At 40.1% G+C, this 6,371-nt stretch overlaps 1 pseudogene across 1 annotated transcript; it reads right to left on the reverse strand.

The window, feature by feature from the left end:
• Positions 1 to 2,930: 2,930 nt before the first annotated feature.
• On the reverse strand, positions 2,931 to 3,593 carry LOC309971893 (large ribosomal subunit protein mL48-like; annotated as a pseudogene). The gene has a single exon. The product of its transcript is annotated as a large ribosomal subunit protein mL48-like (transcript).
• Positions 3,594 to 6,371: the final 2,778 nt, after the last annotated feature.

The raw sequence follows: 6,371 nt of genomic DNA on the forward strand, positions 1-6,371 counted from the left end.
CAATGAGGTTCTGCAGTAGGGGAGAGAGATTGAGCTCAACTCTGAATACAACAAGGAAAACTAAGGATTGACAGCCAAGAAGCAAGGTGAGGGGGTCAGTGGATGGAAAATTACTAAGAGGAAACATCAGCGGAAAAGGGGATTCTGCCTAAACCTACCTGAAAGTATTCTTGCTTAAGGCAGACCAGGGTGATCACATATCACCTGCGGGATGGTGACAGATGAGAAATTTGGTTAGATATTGAGGGTGATCAAATAGTGAGGGTGAGGGAGTCTCTCTTGATAACCTGAATTTGCAGGATTCTTGCTAAAACTGGGTCTTGAGGAGATGTTCAAGACAGGGTCTAGTTGGGCTCAGAGGAGTCTGTCTAGAGTCTGGTCAAGAAAAGAGTCTTTGTCCCAGTTCCAAACTCCCTGTCCTCAAGGGACACCCAGTCATGGAAGAGAAGGGGCCCAAGTCCCAGCCTTCCCTGCGATGGTCCAGGGCACACTGACTGGACCATCCCAGGGTAAGTACTGCCCCCAGAAAATGAGGACACTCAAGTTAACTGAAAGCAATCAGAGCCCACCTCAAGAACTGGAGTGGGGCCGTTGTCACTCAAACTACACAGGGGATAGGTAAAGAAATTCAGGTAGTATTACAAGAAAGGAAGAGAAAAGATGCTGCTGGTCAGTAAACAACAGAAGTACTTGGCATCTCTCTGAGCACTGATGGCCTCGTAGCTCTCCGTAGGACAGTCAGTAGGACAGTCAGTGGTTAAACACCTGTGCATATAAAGTCCCTAACACAGCATTTGGGTTATTTCACAGACACATGCAAATATTCAATTCCTTTCTATGCTCTTCCGGCAACTCATAAATAATTGTGCATTTTTTAGAACTTTGGTCAAACTTAAACATACTGCCTATAATTTATGAAGCACAGGTTTCTCTGACCCCCAAATGTCCCCAAACTGGTATATTAGCATAATATTAACTGACTGCACTAAGGGACAATGTAAGGCAGAGCACATTCATTCCTTAGGTCTTCCTGACAACCAAATTCCCCTTTTCTCTGTAGCAGTCATGAATGTCTGAAGATGATCATGCTAGGGGTGAAACATACCCAAAGGCTGCCCCTCCACAATAGGATCCTGTCGCTTCTGCTTTTCTCAGTCACCTTTCACAAGTCTGCATTGCCCCTGGTCACAGAAAACTTTACTCCTAGAAACTCCCCTAAAGGCTCATAAGCACTAAGGGAATACTGGAAACATAATGGAGGTCATTGCATACTTTTAGCTGCAGCTTGTGACATTGTGAGAAACCCAATACCTGTATTTTGCAGACGGACTAGTTAGTATACAGTGGAGTACCTTAATCTGTTTGCAGTTCACTGGGTTTCCTACCCGTAAGGATTGGTGTCTTTCAACAATTCGGATAAATTTTCATTCACTATCCCTTAGCTATTGCCTCTTCCATTTTGTTTCTCTTACTTATCCCTGAAATTATATATAAGGTATACATTATATGTGTATATGTGTATATATATATATATATATATATATATCTTACCACTCCTATAATCCATAAGCACACATTATATATGTATATATATCACTCTTATCCTCCATAAGCATAGTAGTTATTTTGCTTTTCATAATTTGCTTCATTTTGTCTTTTTGGATCTATATTCTCTATTTTTTTTTCAATTATTTATTGATTGATTGATTTTTGGCTGCATTGGGTCTTTGTTTCTGTGTGCAGGCTTTCTCTAGTTGCAGCCAGCGGGGGCCACACTTCACTGCGGTGCGTGGGCTTCTCATTGCTGTTGCTTCCCTTGTTGCGGAGCACAGGCTCTAGGTGCGGGGGCTTCAGTAGTTGCAGCACGTGGGCTCAGCAGTTGTGGCTCACAGGCTCTAGAGCACAGGCTCAGCAGTTGTGGAGCACGGGCCCAGATGCTCCGCGGCATGTGGGATCTTCCTGGACTAGGGATCGAACCCGTGACCCCTGCACTGGCAGGCAGATTCCTAACCACTGTGCCACCAGGGAAGTCCCTATATTCTCTATTTTTTCAGTTTTTATTTTTTTGTAAATGAATGAGCAGGACTCTCTTCCAATAAACCTTTATTTACAAAAACAGGCAATGGGGTTTTGGAACTGGATAGAGGTTGCACAACACTGCATATGCATTAAATACCACTGAATTATTCACTTTAAAATGGTTCGTTTTGTGACATGTGAATTTCACCTCAATAAATTCTTTTTAAAAAGCAAATAGGCAGTTGTTGGGATTTGGCTCACAAGCAGTAGTTTTCTGACACGTGACCAAGATCAACCTTTAATTCTTTGCTTCAACTCATTCCAGGCAACCCTAATTTGCAGTTATGTAACATCTACCTGCATACTTATGACAGGTCACTCACTACCCCACAAGGTAATTTTTTTTCACTTATGGACAGACCCTGATCCTACCTGGAGGGTTTTTTCATATACAAAATCTCCCTCCCTATGCCTTCTATCCACAGAGAGTTTACTTATGATTGTCTGCTTCACTAAAGGGACTCCATGCCAGGGTGATTTAAAGGATGAGTTCACTCTAACTGGAGAAACACTGAAGGGGGACATGCTTATATGCTAAAGCACCAGGCAAAGAGAAATTGAATCCCTTAGTTAAATACACTCGACAGGATGGACTGACTTCTCACATACACACACATCTATCCATCATCAGCAGATTTTTATTAGATGGAAGATACCTAGGGTTGGCTCAAAGGAAAGTGGTGACAGTCGGCAAGCACTCCTCCACAGAGCAGAGGAGGCACCCCTGGCTGTGGACATGGGTACTTATGATATTGAGAGTCAGGGTCTCCTCCTTAACTTTGGCCACCCAGGAAGCTCTTCCCCTTGCCACTCAGTATCACCAGTGCTGGCCTGAAAGGGTCTGCAGGGAGCTAGTTCAACTTGGCTAGCAGTTCTTCCAGTTCTGGCTGGGCTTTGAACCTTCCCTTGAAGTCTTCTTCAGTGTGCTCCCTCACTGACAGTTTGACTCCTTCAGGAAGATTGCTTTGGATTACTTCCAGGAAAATCTCTGCAAATGTAGCGCTCCAACCGCTGATCTGAACCACTCGCCCATGGGTGGTAAGAACTGAGTCCAGGAGCATTTTGCTGCCTTGGACCTGCAACTGCAATGCCTCCACGGTTTTGGTGGGCATCACATAACTTTCCTCGACTTTAATGGAGAGATGGTAGCAGAGGTTGTGAACATACCGGGCGTAACTCTCTGCCAGGGCCATACATTTGCAGTCAGGTGAATGTTTCAAACCCCATATTCATAATCTGTCCCCAGATTAATGGGTCTCACTTCCACTTTTCCCCTCTTCTTCCTGGGCTGAGCAGGAAGCAAAAGAGAAAGAAACTCTTGTGCTTTAACTAGGTGCTTGTATCTTCCAATGCCGTGCGTGGGTTGTGACCTGTAGTGCCGACTGATGCTCAGGAATGCCACCTGCAGAACAGAGGGGATTCTCTCCTGAGGTTCTGAACCTCAAGAGGGAAAAGGCTTGCTTAAAAATGGTGTCATTCCTCAGACACAGCGCCTTTCCCAGAGCTCCATTCATCCTTTGCTGCTGCGCGGCCTGTAATTGTGCCAGCGGAAGATCGGCCCAAGTTGCCGCGACCGCTGGGCGTCCGAAAACACTCTATTTTTTCAGTTTTATCTTCCAGTTCACAGAGTTTCTTTCTCTTCAGCTCTATCTAACATGACATTTAATCCGTCCATAGGATTTTTAATTTTTTTTGTACATTTTAAATTTCTAAAAGTTCTATTTGATTCTTTTTCCTATTTGTTAGGGAGGTTTTTTTTAATAGTCCTGTCTGCTCGAATTTTCAAGCTTATTTTGAATTGATTTAGACATATTCCATTTCATATTCAATTTATGATAATCCCAAAGTCCCTGTGGGTCTGTTAGAGTGTCTCTTGTCCCACCTGTTCTTGTGGGACTGACTTCACATGCTTTGTGATTTTCGACTATCGGCAGCTCACTTTCCTTGGAATTTTTTTCTGTAAAAATGCTTCAAGGGCTGGGTTGAAGTGAAGTTTCTCCGAAGGTAAATTATATTTGCTTGCGTCCCTAGCTTGGGATCACTTCCAAACAAGGAACACTTTAAACATGCTGCTTGAGGTTTTTCAGACCACAGAGATAGAATCAGTCCCGCCCACACATATTCACAAGGGCTGAATTTAGTTACACAGTCTCAGATGAGATTAGTTTTTTTCCTCTACCCCACATCACGGTAAGCATAGTTAAGTTTCTTTGCTTTCCCCTTCTTCACAATGAGGTTTCTTTCCTACTTACCTTATACTAAGAATGTAAAGGATATACTTCTCCAGGGTTCCAGCTTTATTCATAAGTCTCTTGTTAGGTTCTCTGCTTTATCCAGTTCTGAGGACTTGTATCCATCTCCTTTGCCCCCCAACATTCCCATGTAACTTTGGTTTTGCCTCTGCATATTCCTTCCTTTTTATCAGTGTGTTTTAAAAGGTTTTCAAAGTACATTTTATCCCGAATTTTAATTGTTTCAATCACAAGAGTCATTTACGGTATCTAATTTACTACGTTGATAGAAACAGGCATCCCTGGGAATAAAAAGTTTTAGACTTATTTTTGATTCTGTTTTTGTTTTGTTTAATTTCTTAATTTCTGTTATTCAGTTTGGAATAATATAATTCATGAATGTCCTACTCTGGTTTCATTTATGTTGGGTAATGTTTATAAACTGATGCTTGATAAATAATCGCATACAAAGTTAAATATAGCTAACTTGTCTAGGATCGCAGTGTCTACCTTTTAGACAACTGGGGAAAACTGTGTCACTGCTTCTCCATCAATCACAGTGTACGACCAGGGCTAAAATAGATTCTATGCATGTCACTTGTTTGTCAGCCACAAATCATGTCCAAATTGCTATAGCACTGACTGGCACAAAATAATGTGGGGTAGAGTAATGCACAGCAACAGAAAGTCAAACAATGTTGAGTAGAAAATCAACTATCAATAAATAGTGAGCCTATTTACTTTGGTTTACATTATGTCCTTATATCTTTGGGCATTTATTTTTTATCATTATTTGTGAAATCACACAAATAAATAATCATTCATTTTCACAGGTTTTCTTAATCAATGATCAGTTTGAACTTCAAATTTTTAAGTCTAAAACTTTTCTCATTCTATTCCTAAATATTATTGGTTAAGTAGTTTGCTATTTTTTGTCAGAACTGTTCTTTTTTAATTCATTCTTTAAAGCTAAACTCACTTTGCTCAATGGCTGACAATCGTTAAAAGCCTTCTTTCAAATGTAGATGATAAACTAAAATCAAGAAAGATGTTGCTCTTTTGACATGAAAGAAAATTAACACTCTCTTGATAGAGAGAGTGTTACTTGTATGTTTGCTCATAATTTTTGGATGCATCAGTAATCCTAGAAACATATGAACTATTCTGAATAGTCATGAAAATAAAACTCTGGTCTTGTTGACCACCGATTTTATCATCTACACAAGCCACTGTCAACATTCTAATATTTGCTCTCCACACGCTTTATTTTGCCTTAAGAAAATCAGTTACCAAATGACACTGGACATCTGGATTTCTTTTAGAAATTAAGCACTAGCTTATATAAATTGACCACAGGTTTCCCACACTGAACTTCAAAACATCAAATAATTTAAAAAAGAAAATAAGCCTATTTATTGGGTGTTATAGGTAAAAAAAAAAAAGAAAAATGTGGAAGTGACACCAATCACCAAACTCTTATTCACATACTCTTGGTCCAAGACATTTTGTTCTCAAGGTTTCTTCTACAAATTGCATGTAACCTTTAGCAGGTTTGAGGCTGGTGGCTCCTACTGAATCATACTTTGGTAACTGTTGGACCATTTTACTCAGGAATTTTTGCTCTTAGAGCAAACAAGATATGCCACTCAGTTGCCCCATACCTGAGTTAACTATTCATCAGAAACAGGCATGGTCCTGGGTTGTGTATCTTACCTAAGCTGTTGAAAAGTTTATTTCTCACTGATTTATTTTTTTTCTAAAACCCATTCAGAGAATTTGAGTTTTATTAATCATTGATTGAACTGATTTATCATACTTAAGAAAAATCAAAATATTCTTCCAGTTTGTATTATTGACCAGTAAATACTACATTTGATTTATTGTAGTTTTAAACCAAAACACATTCGAAATCTAATCCTAAATGAGGCTGGATTTTGTGACTTTTTCTATAATCTTTATATTCTGTGGAATTCTCCCCTACCAGGTAAGAAAATCACAAACAGAATTAAGAAATCTATTCAGAAGTGAAAAGGGAAGGCAAGAAATCAAGAATGACTTGGA

The sequence above is a fragment of the Leucopleurus acutus genome (genome assembly GCF_964270905.1).
Source record: "Leucopleurus acutus genome assembly, chromosome: 15".
Lineage (NCBI taxonomy): Eukaryota > Metazoa > Chordata > Mammalia > Artiodactyla > Delphinidae > Leucopleurus > Leucopleurus acutus.